The sequence below is a fragment of the Mus musculus genome, chromosome 7, assembly GCF_000001635.26.
Source record: "Mus musculus strain C57BL/6J chromosome 7, GRCm38.p6 C57BL/6J".
NCBI lineage: Eukaryota > Metazoa > Chordata > Mammalia > Rodentia > Muridae > Mus > Mus musculus.
In genome coordinates, this window is record NC_000073.6 from 52,751,635 (window position 1) to 52,765,220 (window position 13,586).

General features: G+C 38.2%; 1 pseudogene; it reads left to right on the top strand.

The window, feature by feature from the left end:
- On the top strand, positions 3,775-4,212 carry Gm6181 (predicted pseudogene 6181; annotated as a pseudogene).

Below are 13,586 nucleotides of genomic sequence, written 5' to 3' on the forward strand. Positions count from 1 at the left end.
ATTATCTGATCTTGGGACATCAGAACTCTTCTCAACACTTTGTTTGATTAGTGAACAATGACTTAGTTCTCTCATTAAATACAAAATTATGCTTTGGGAGTAATTGAATTAGTTATATCCAAAATCCTCTTAATAGCATGTGGGCATATCTGAAGTTTAAAAGTAAAAGTGAGGGTCCACATATGAGAGAAAAGATGTAGTCCTTATCTTTTTGAGTCTGAGTTACTTCACTCAGGATGGTTATTTCCTCTTCCAGCCATTTACCTGCAAATTTGTTGTTTTCCTTTTTTAAACAGATACATATAATTCTATTATGTACATGTACTATGTTTTCATGAAAAAATTGTAACAATATTTATTCCATTACTCTGTGTTCATGGACATTCAGGCTGCCTCCAATTCCTAGGCATTGTTCATAGAGCAACGATGAACATGGATAAAGGGCTATCTCTGAAATAGGATGTAAAGTTCTACAAACAGTTCACGAAGGTTCTAATTTCTCACATCCTTGTCAGTTTCTTGTGATATAGTTATTATTTATGTATTTATTTATTTAGAATTTATTTACAGTTCAAGCGCTATCACCTTACCTAGTCCCCCACCCCCGCTGGAAATCCTCTATCCCATCGCCCCTCCTCCTGCTACTATGAGGGTGTTCCTCCACTTACCCACTCACTGCTGTTTTCCAACCCTCAAGTCCCCTACACTGGGACATCTATTGAACCTTCATAGGACCACGGACCTCTCCTCCAACTGATGCCAGACAAGGCTGCCCTCTGCTACATAAGCAGCTGGAGCCTTATGGTTGGTTGGTGGCTTAGTCTCTGAGAGCTATGGGATGGTCTGCTTGGTTGTTATTGTTGTTCTTCCTATGGGGTTGCAACCCCCTTCAGTTCCTTCAGTCCTTTATTTGGAGTAGTGAATTTTTGTTTTATTTTGTTTTGTTTTGTTTTTTTATCTTAGTTACTCTAGTGTGGATAAAATAGAATCTCAAAATATTTTTAATTCATATTTTTAATGACTATGAATGTTCACCTGTATTGTACAGTAAGTTTCTTTTGATAAATGGCCATTTTAAAAGGTTAATTCTACCCATCTATTAGCATAGGAGGTTCTGCCCATCCTTAGTCTTCCTCTGTTTCTTTCTTCGTAGAATTACAGGTTTCATTGCAGACATTTTTCGCTTACTTATGTATGTTCTAGTGGTTTTGTTTGTTTAAAACTATTGTGATTGGGAATATTTTTTCCGGATTTTCATGCTATATTTGTTACTAATATATAGAGGAGCTAAGATTTTGCATGTTAATTTATATTTAGTCACTTAGGTAAAAGTATGTCTTGTGGCTGTATTTATACAATCATAGTGTGATCAAATGCCTATTTGACAAAAGATGTCTAACAGAATAAGTCTTTTCCACAAATGTATTCTGCAACACAGAATAAAAACATTTTTCTGTAAAAAAAATATTTCTTATTTTCATTAGATAAATTAAAAAAACAAGAAAACCCAACAAACAAATCACTAACTTCCCTTTCCCAGTGGCTTCATTTTTTTTATGTTGTACTTACAATGAAAACACACATAAGTTGAAATCCTCATAGACATCTCAGCTGTATTTCAATCATCAATCAGTAATATTAAGAGAAAAAAGTAAATATTGCGAATGCAACATTTTATTACGCTTTATTGTCTTGATCAATTTAGCTGCTGTCTGGAACTATCTCTCCTGCTATTAAGTATGAATAGACATTGTGGTGAGAACTGAAGTGCTGAATCACACACTGTAGGTGGTTACCCTAGTTCCTTCACTAATTCTTATCTTAAATAAATTCTAGGATATGGGGCAATAGGCTATGCACAGACAGCCTGGTTTCCAGTCAGGCTAGATCTTGAACCCTGGGACCCGGTAGTGATAATTCACTTACATGGGAAAGAAAGAGTTCTCTCATGTCTCCTGGACCCTGGCTCCTGTTGAAGTTACTGCCCCCACAGCCCCCACAGGAGAGGCGTGGCTATCAACCCCATAGGAAAAGCACCAAGCCTTCCCACAAGCAAATAAGGTTTTCCCCAAACTCTCAGTCCAAGCCAATGAGAGGTGCCTGCTGTCAAACCCTGAATCACTCCCAGAACTGTATATAAAGCCATGCAGGGAATTAAAGGTTTTCGAGAACTATTCCTTTGTCTGAGCCTTTTTTTCCAAGAGCTGTATGTAACACTTGGGAAGAGATCTTCCCTCCCAAAGAGCCACCAAGGTCCCGCAGCACTTCTCACTGGATTGTAGGAGGCTCAGAGCTACTGAGCGACCTGGAAGGCATGACAGAGACTTCATCTCCCTGCCTGCACTAACTTCCCTTCACTGGAACCTTCCCACCTGGCCTGGACAGAGATCTCCATGGAAAATCTCTGGTACCCAGGCCCACACTAGGAAATAAAATGACCACATAGCAACCAAATTGCAAGTTTCAGGTCATCAGGTTTCCAATGATCACCCTGGTAGCTAATGTAGGTAGAGTGTCTGCAACAGAGGACACAGTAGGAGGCTGTAAACAGAAAGAGCTTCAGAAAACCAAGCATGAATGTCTTGACCTGCTGAATGCTAAGTGGTGAGCTGTGCATGTGGGAATTCATAGCCTGGAAAAACACATCTAGAAAAGCAGTGCCTACGACCTGAACATTCAAAGTGCCAGGCAGTGTTTTGCTTTCAGCCACTGTACTGAAAAGCAGAAGCAACAACACAGACCCACAAATTGCAGAAAGTAAAAAGCAGAAAGATGGCTTTGATTTCCATGGAAAGACCAAGATAGAAAAGGTGGTTCTAATGATGCAAAATCAGCTAGCTCAGTTCAAAAATCAAATGTCATGCAGACACTGAGTCAAAATGATGACAGGGCTGGGCAGTTTGTGATCTAGTTTAGAAAGCATAGGTGATAGAACAACATAACCTATGATTTACTGGGAACTAGAAGAACACTAGCTTTGCAACCCCTTTCAGGACTCATGTGTCCTTCAGCCAAAATTATTAATATTGGGAACAGGTGAATTTGTTGCTATCACAAAAGCCCTGTATGCATGGCTTACTATTGTTTTGAGCTGTGTCCTATAGCTCCAGGGGGCAGTAAAAATGTTTGCATACAGGTTTTCAAACTATAATCTCTAGCTTTATTATAGATATCCTTAGCAAGTCAACACACCATATTAAGTATTTATACAACATTATGTATGGAGTATCACTATATATTAAGGTAATTTAGAAAGGGCTGTTTAAGAGTACTAAATATTAGTAATTGACAGGACTTAGGGAACAAGAGAGGCACACATTATAATTGCTATTAAGAACAAGAAATTATTATGGTTCATTTGAAGAACAATTTCCTAGCACAGATTAATAACTGTAAGAACTTACCCCTTAGGCACATCATTCTTTTCTAAGGATAACATGGCTGCTTCTTTATTTAAAGAATAATATCCACAATATCATATTTACATCTATGAAGAGGAAGCTGCTAGCATCTAGACAGTCACAGTTTATAGCACAATGTCACTTTACATTTTCATGGGTTGGATAAAAGTTTTCAGTGTTAAATCCTTTGGCCTGTGCCTCAGATAGCCTCCAATACCTATTTTAACTAAGTATATACAGGTAAATAATAGATGCACTATATATATAATAGGAACCTACATGTTCTGGTCCATATTGAAGTGGAGATATTCAATGTTCCAAAGAAAATTTACTCTAAAATGAAGTATCTATAATTAATAGAAATAAGAATGAGGAATTCAGAGGCCCCAGTCTGTAGTCCCGGGAGAATGAAGATTTAAATACGAGGCCATGGCTAAACATCTGAAGTTCACTGCCAGGACAGTGATGGTTCAGGAGGGGAACGTGGAAGGTGCCTACCAGACACTGAACAGAATCCTCACCACTGATGGGCTTACCGAAGTCATAAAGCGACGACGCTACTATGAGAAGCCTTGCCGCCGCCTCCAGCGGGAGAGCTATGAAACATGCCGGAGGATCTACAACATGGAAATGGCTCGAAAGATTAACTTCTTGATGCGAAAGAACCGTGCAGACCCGTGGCTGGGCTGCTGAGGCTTGGGGCTAGGCACCCACACACCCATGTCCAACTCCTTTCTTTATCCAGCCAAGTTCTGTTACTTTTCTCTATAATAAAAACTCCATCACAGGTGAACAAGAAGGCTTGGACATACAGAAGCTGTCTTATTGGTCCACAGCGGACCCCGTCTTTGATTAAAATGAAAATAAAGAATGAGGGCTGGCGAGATGGCTCAGCGGGTAAGAGCATTGACTGCTCTTCCAAAGGTCCTAAGTTCAAATCTCAGCAACCACATGGTGGCTCACAACCACCCATAATGAGATCTGATGCCCTCTTCTGGTGTGTCTGAAGTCAGCTACACTGTACTTACATATAATAATAAATAAATCTTTAAAAAAAAGAAAAAGAAAAAAGAAATAAGAATGAACTAAATAAAGGAGTCATGTGAGAAAGCACACTGAGAAAAATATCCTGGAGATAAAAAGAACTTCCTTGAGTCAACGTGGCCAGGACATCCAGTGTGCAGTTCAGTCACAAGACTACCAATAAGGTGAACAGAAAATTCCAAAGTCCAGGGAGGCAAGAAGACTGATGGAGCCCACCAATGTCTGTGCTTTAATCTGTGGAGCCTATAGATGTGGTATTTTAACAAGCAAAGGGAAATTTCAGGTACGATTACCAAAAATGTGAAAGAATCTCATTTTCTCTAAGGTTCTCAACATAAGCATTTGGTTCACAGAAGTCAGGCATTTTCTTGGCTGGAATGAGGATAAAGATTGTCTGAGATTCACAAGGATCAGTCTTTGAAATAAAGGAAGGTCTCTAAGAGCCAGGACCTGGGGGTACCTGTATAATAGAAACACATGGAAATGACTGCTCTGCCAGAGCACGCAGAAATGAACAGTACCCTAAAACATGGAGATTTTAAAGTACTGAGATTACAGCCAGATTGTCAAAGCTGCCAGAATAAGAAAATCGGTTTCTTAATTTTTTTATTAGAAATAAAATTTTTATTTATATTTCAAATGCTATCCTCTTTTCTGGTCTCCCCCCACCCCGGAAACAACATATACCATTCCCCCTCCCCCTGCTTCTATGAGGGTGTTCCCCCACCCACCCACCAAGAAGGTTTGCAATTTTCTGAGGTCCCATATGTAGTACTTGGAGTTCCAGTTTAAAGCAGTTAGAAAACAAAAGAAGATCAAAGGGCTCTAAATTGGAAAGGAAGAATTCAAAATATCAGTATTTGCAGATGATATATTATACTTAAGTGGCCCCAAAAATTCCACCAGAGAACTCCTAAAGATAATAAACAACATCAGCAAAGTGGCTCGATATAAAATTAACTCAAACAAATCAGTAAGTAGTCTTCCTCTACTCAAAGGATAAACAGGATGAGAAAGAAATTAGGGAAATGACATCCTTCACAACAGCGACACATAATATAAAACACTTTGGTGTGACTCCAACTAAGCAAGTAAAAGACCTGTATGACAAGAACTTCAAGTCTCTGAAGAAAGAAATATAAGTATATCTCAGAACATGGAAATATCTCCCATGCTCATGGACTGGCAGCATTAATATAGTAAAATCAGTCACCTTGCCGAAAGCAATCTAAAGATTCAATGTAATCCCCTTCAAAATTCCAACTAAATTCTTCATTGAGTTAGGAAGAGCAATTTGCAAATTCATTTGGAATAACAAAAAACCCAAGACAGTGAAAATTCTTAACAATAAAAGACATCTGGAAGAATCACCATCTCTTATCTCAAGCTGTATTACAGGGCAAGAGGGATAAAGAACAAACAAACAAACAAACAAACAAACAAAAAACCTGTAAGGTATTGGTATATAAACAGGCAGGAAGATCAATGGAATAAAATTGAAGACCCAGAAATGAACCCACACACCTATGGTCACTTGATCTTTGACAAATAAGCCAAAGTCATACAGTGGAAAAAAAGACAGCATTTTCAAGAAATGCTGCTGGTTCAACTGGAGGTCAGCATGTAGAAGAATGCAAATCAACCCATTCTTAACTCCTTGTACAAACTCAAGTTCAGGTGGGTCCAGGACCTCCACATAAAACCAGATACACTGAAACTAATAGAGGAGAAAGTGGAGTAGAACCTCAAACACATGCGCACAGGGAAAAGTTTCCTGAACAGAACACCAATGGCTTATGCTCTAAGAACAAGGGTTTCTTTAAGCAACAATTGTGTGAAAAGTCATTAACAAGACAGTAAGAAACTATTGCTGCCTGAGTTTGATTAAACTCCTTTTCCCATTGAGTCTCTGAAGTACAGGAAGTTTGAATAAAAACTGCTAACCAACATGGTTAAAGGCTCTGCCCATCTCAGAAACACAAGGAAAAGTCACTGTTGTGTTCCTGAAAGCTGCAATTAGTAAATAAAAGCTTCTGATCTTTGCAGTGTACATCGTGCTGTCTGATTGGCACCATCACCAGGGTCGAATTACATATTTTCCTTTGCTAGGAGATTCTCTAGACTAAGCTATATTGATTACACAGGATGAAAGAGACACTTAAGTGAAAAACCCACCTTTCATTCTTGCTTCAGAAGTAATAAAGCTGTATTGATATGTTCAAGGATAGGACAAAGCAACGGAATTAAGGCAGGAGAGGTAGGAGAGTTCAGAGAAGAGAGGAGAAAAATGTAGAAGATATTCACAGTAAGCATAACTTTATCAGATTTTATTTGTATGACCCATTGATTTGGGAAATCCCATAAAAGAAATAATCAATAATTTCTACTTGTTTTTTTAAATACAAATGCCATGTTACTGAAAAAAAAATCAATTTCAATATTTTCCAAATGTCTGAGGCTAGTCTGACTCAACATTCTGATTATTACCCAACATACAAACACTTTCTGTCTTTTAGTACATCATTCTTTCAGGGCAAAAATTGCTCTCAAAATAGTTATATGAAAACTAACTCTAAAAATTAAAAATTATGGCCTTTCATAACTTTTTAAATTAAATTGAAATAATTACCACTGTAAATCTATTAACAATATAACTCTTTTATACACAATATGATATACACTGATTGTGAATAACTGAAAATTTACCAGTTCACATATATCTAAATAAATGCCCAATATTATATTCTTATATCTTCTGATCAATATATTATATCTTCTGATCTATCTATCTACATCTATCTATCTATCTATCTATCTATCTATCTATCTATCGATATATATATATATATATATATATATATATGAACTACTTTAAAGTCAAAGTGTTTTAGTTTCCAGAGTGTGTAAAACTCCCAATATAATAGGTTAAAAGCCTCCATGCTTTGTATTGTGATCAAGACTTGACTATTAAAAAGCATTTGGAACTTTCTACTGAATGAATTATTATGGGTTTTGCATGCCCATAAAAAATAAATTGTAAAACACATACTAAAATAAAGCCTTCTGTCTCCCAGAATCTTGGGGACTATGTTTCCAAGAAGAGAAGAGAGGCATTTCTTAAATTCTGCAGGTAATTTAATTACATAAAAAAGGGACATTGTCCCTTTACCCTTAGATTTCAACATATGAATACTAAGAATCCAATATATTTTAGAATATCACATAAACAGAACATCTATTAACTTTTCAATTAATGCCATAATAGATAAGAGTGATATTAAAATTAGTAACTTCAAACTAATTAATATTGTCATGCTTTCTCTACAAGAAAAATAAGTTGAACTTCTGAGGAAATCAGCATCCCTGACATCAAGCTGTATTACAGGGCAATAGTGATAAAAACTGCATGGTATTGGTACAAAGACAGGTAGGTAGTTAAATCAATGTGATAGAATTGAAGACCTAGAAATTAACCCACAAACCTATGGCCACTTGATCTTTGATAAAGGAGCTGGAATCATCCACTGGGAAAAAGACAGCATTTTCAACGAATACTGCTCTTTCAACTGGTGGTCTGCATGTAGACAAATGTAAATTGATACATTCTTATGTCCTTGTACAAAGCTCGAGTCCCAGTGGATCAAGGACCTCCACATAAAACCAGATACACTGAAATTAATAGAAAAGAAAGTGTGGTAGAACCTCGAACACATGGGCACAGGGGAAAAGTTCCTGAACAGAACACCAATGGCTTATGCTCTAAAATCAACAATTGAAAAGGGACCTCATAAAATTGCAAAGATTCTGTAAGGCAAAGGACACTGTTAATAGGACAAAACAGCAACCAATAGACTGGGAAAAGTTCTTTACCAAATCTACATTCAATAGAGGGCTATATTCAGTATATACAAAAAACTCAAGGAGTTACACTCCAGAGAACCAAATAACCCTACTAAAATTGGGGTACAGAGCTAAAAATAAATTCTCAGCTGATGAGTATCAGATGGCTGAGAAGCACCTAAATATCCTTAGTCATCAGGGAAATGCAAATCAAACCAACCCTGGGATTCCACCTCACACCAGTCAAAATGGCTAAGATCAAAAACTCAGGTGGGAGCAGATCCTGGCAAGGATGAGGAGAAAGAACACTATGCCGGGGCCTAGCAAACACAGAAGTGGATGCTCACAGTCAGCTATTGGATGGATCACAGGGCCCCCAATGGAGGAGCTAGAGAAAGTACCCAAGAAGCTAAAGGGGTCTGCAAACCTATAGGTGGAACAACAATATGAACTAACAAGTACCCCAGGAGCTCGTGTCTCTAGCTGCATAAGTATCAGAAGATGTCCTGGTCGGCCATCAGTGGAAAGAGAGGCCCATTGGTCTTGCAAACTTTATATGCCCCAGTACAGGGGAACACCAGGGCCAAGAAGTGGGAGTGAGGGGGGAGGGGAGTGGTTGGGGGAGGGTTTGGGGGACTTTTCGGGTAGCATTGGAAATGTAAATAAAGAAAATACCTAAATAATAATAATAATAATAATAATAATAATAATAATAATAATAAGAAGAAGAAGAAGAAGAAGAAGAAGAACACTCCTCCATGGTTGGTGGGATTGCAAGCTGGTACAACTGTGGAAATCAGTTTGGCAGTTCCTCAGAAAATTGGACATAGTACTATCTGAGGATCCAGCTATACCCAAAAGATGTTCCAACATGCAACAAGGACAAATACACCACTATGTTCATAGCAACTTTATTTATAACAGCCAGAATCTGGAAAGAGCCCAGATGTCATTCAGTGGAGGAATGGATACAGAAAATATGGTACATTTGCACAATGGAGTACTACTCAGCTATTAAAAACAATGAGATCATGAAACATGTAAAGAAATGGATGGAACTAGAATCATCCTGAGTAAGATAACCCAGTCACAAAAGAACATACATGTGCTTGCTGACAGGAGCCTGATAAGCTGTCTCCTGAGAGGCTCTGGCAGGGCCTGAGAAGTACAGAGTCAGATGCTCACAGCCAACTGTTGGACTAAGCAAAGGCTCCCAATGGAGGTGTTAGATAGGACTGAAGGAGCTAGAGGGGTTTGCAACCTCATAGGAAGAACAATATCAACCAACCAACCAACTGCCCTCTGCCCCCAGAGCTCCCAGGGACAAAACCACCAACTAAAGTGTACACATGGAGGGACCCATGGCCCCAGCTGCATATGTAGCAGAGGATTCCCTTCTCCGGCATCAGTGGGAGGAGAGGCCGTTGGTCCTGTGAAGGCGTAGGGGAATGCCAGGGTGGGTGGGTGGAGGAGCACCCTCATAGAAGCAGGGGGAGAGGGACTGAATGATTGAATAGGTGGTTTCTGGATGAGAAACTGGGAAAGGGGATAACATTTGAGATGTAAATAAATGAAATATCCAATAAAAATAGAAGAAGAAGAAGAAGAAGAAGAAGAAGAAGAAGAAGAAGAAGAAGAAGAAGAAGAAGAAGAAGAAGAAGAAGAAGAAGAAGAAGAAGAAGAAACAACAGTCTTCAGCAGAGAGAAGAGGAAGGAAGATTCAAAGAAAGGAAATAAGTGTTAGGAACACACAAAGACTTAGATCAATCCAGGACTGTCTGCAGAGCCTTTGCTTTCTTGGTGTGTTCCAGTGGTTCCTTTGTACAAATTTCTTCACTTAATCTGTTTGCTGGTTATGATATGGTTGTTATGATTAGATCATTTCAGAAAAAAAATGTAACTAAAAAGAGAAGTTGAAACATTTACCCAAAGGCCTGCAAAGGTGACTGAGTTATTTCAGGTGACCCATTTCTCTACCCCATATCTATGAAATCGCAGACATTTGCCACTAACCCCCACCTCTGTTTCCATCTCTTCTATTTTCAGCTTTATGGACAAGCCGTCCAGTAAATTGAATTTTAGTGAGACATTCATTCTGTTTTGTAGACATTATCTCTCCAATAAGTGTCCCAGTGGGTGAAATAGTCCAGGGAACAATTTATTCCTACCTTTAAAGTGTACGGAGGTTAAATGACTCATCTATGGAACTAAAAGCAGAGGTCTGGCATCCACAACAGGTTCTACGTTTAACAAACATCTTGTAGCATAAGAGTATGTTAAAGGGTATTGAAATTCTGCCAGACACGAATTTCCAGAGACCTCATTTACTGTAAACTAAAGGCCAGGTATCAGGGGGCTCAGAGGATGGATTATTCAAGTCACACAATATATGCTGAGGTTGTTTTGGGTAAGCTTTCCTCTGAGACATCATTCTGTAAGAGAAAATGGAATATGACTTTCAGTTTCAGTGAATCATCCACACAGACATGTCCAGAGATGTTTCCTGTCTTTAGCACGCTTTATAATAGACATTATCTGTGCTACAGCTGGCCAGTGTGTGAGAATGGATTAGGGCAGTCATAGTTACGGTGATTTTATAAAATGCAGAAGTTGTCTGATGTGTAAAACTAACTGACACGGGACTCCTTGATTTTGCTTCTGTAAAATAGTGTGCGAACCTGACAGTTTCGCTCTAAGGGAAGGCATCCTTTTGGAGATCACTTCATCTTTGTCAAAGGATCACATCATCACTCTCAAAGAATTCCAATTATTTTCTATATCTATTATTTTGTATGTACATGTTTTGTGTGTCGATGTGTGTACATGTTTGGGTGCAGATAACATGGAACGTATGTGGTTGAGGGAGGAAAATTAGGAGGGTCAGTTCTCTCCTTCAAGCATGTAGGATATGGGAATCAGTAGAAATCAGGTCACCAGGCTTGGCGACAAGGACCTTTGAGTGGCGTGACATCACAAAACCTCATCAAAGAATAGTTATATCTTGTAATTAGAATCAAGTCATCTTGATTCACTCTTATATTTTGGTGGTTAATTCTAAATCTATACATTTTAGAGGTACTGAAGCGACTCGAATTTGTCCTCAGCCCCTCAGGATCACCGAGTCTCCTTGCTGAGCTTCTGTGCTCCTGTTTGCTCTCTGGGGCACACTCTTTTCTATCTACATCAACTCCCTTATCTTATTAGGCAAAGGCTGTCTTGGCATCCTTGGCATGCTTTTCAAGACAGAGTCACATTGATTACTTCCTAAGCACATGTATAACTTCCTATCTTTAGTAAGTAGTATTTTACTCTATTTTTCTCACCCCTGCATACCAACTTTCTTCCTTGGTTTTATCTCTTTCTCCTATGAGTTAATGTTACTTGACACAAATAGATTTAATTTACTTAACTCATTGTCTGTCTCATACATGCTTCCCCTAGTCTTGGCAAAGAAACAGGTTTGTACCACTGTATTCATCGGAGAGAATCTTGCATATGGGTTAGCCCTCTGTGCAGGATCATTAACTGAGTGAAGATAAACTGATTTGATGATCAGTAGAATATTTAAAAGTCCAAAAATTTCGATCACAATTTTTGCAATATGTTCATGAAAAATTCCCAACACTTTATAATCACAAAAAAAATTGCTTCATGTCTTTCATCCATAACCATATTGTGTGACGCTGTCTACTAATTTACTTTGGTGTATGAAAACTTTGGCTTGACATTGGTATAAAAGTGAATAAAAGAAGAGAAATAAGTGACTTTGAAGAAAATATTTCATGGATGAAGCATCACTTTGTTACTTATTCTTTGCTGATTTTTGTCCACAATTTAATATCACAGGTTTCAGAGAATAGTTCTCTAACTATTAAATTAAAAATTACAGGGGGGATTTTGCTGTTTTCTGGTTAATCAAAACCTTTATGACACAGCTACATCCTGCAGATGCAGGCAGGGGACCTGGCTCAGGGGCGTCTCAGAATGCCAGTGCTGGCCTCATTTGTGCACTTAGATAGTTATGGAAAGAGAGCAATTAGCAAGGTGTTTTTGTTTCCTGGAGAAAAAGATCAACTTTATGAAAAGTTTTAAAATGTTGTTTGATCTTTTTGATTACATCTACATTACAGATTTTTTTGAGTGATCTTTAAGGACAATTTAATTCTTTCATTTTCTTAAAACTATGTTTATTTTATGAAATCTTGTATCTTTGCTTAAGGAGGAAGGAAAGGAAACTAATCAGAAAAATAAAATTTGGTGCTACCCTTGACTAGACAAGATACCATAATATAAAATGGAATAAGTTTAAACTGGCTGGTAAACACCTCTGATACATATTTTTCCCAGTATGCACATGGTCCCCTTTATATTATTCAATTGAATTCCCCCATTATCCTTTCTGTGCCAGTCACACACAGGTGAAGCTCTGCCTCTTGTTTTATTTTTATTACACAGCCCATTGCCATCTGTCATGGCTTCCTCTGTTCCTCCCACTGGTTCCTTTTGAGTTTTCCTCTAGTATCTATCCCTGAGGATATTGGGCCAGAATTTTCTAGATTCTTTATACTCTGAGGAGTGTGTCTCACAGACTGCTGAGGGTGGCCAAGGAATTAGCTACAGCCACCCTGATTGTCAGTTGGCACCATAGTGTCCCCCATTTTCTGGCATTCATTTTCTGTCTTTCCTTTCTGAAGATAGTTTTATTCCCCAATATACTATATCCAGACAGGGTCTAATGGCAAGTGTGCCTGTGGGAAGGGATGGAATTCTGATTATGATTCATGTTTAGAATATTTAAACTGCAATATCTTAAGGCCACTTTATGCTGTGTTTGAATAAGTAACAAAGATTGAGATTATTTCTAACATTTTTAGGATTTGGATAGCCAAGAGATACTTGTGTATTGGGTTATTGCATTCATTTATCCCAAGGGCAATACCAATGGTCCTCAGTAAATGTGAACTGTCTGCACAGGATCTTGAACCTATGATCTAGGGAGACTTAATAAACACCTGAGTTGTGCCCTGCTTAATCCATTGTTTCTGCTACTCATCATTGTAGCTTGGCTGCTCTATTTCTATTCTGACTACATGTCTCCAGAGACACAATGTTCCAGTGACCTTTCACAACCCTTCCACACACTTAGTCCAATTGATATATTCATCTATGATTCTAAAATTAGTTGTTCAAATCATAGAGGAAAATGTTCTTACTCAATGTAGAAATGGCACTACTAATGAGAGCATACTGTATACACTAAGAGTGAGCACTAGGTATTGTTCCATTAATATTTCTAAGAGG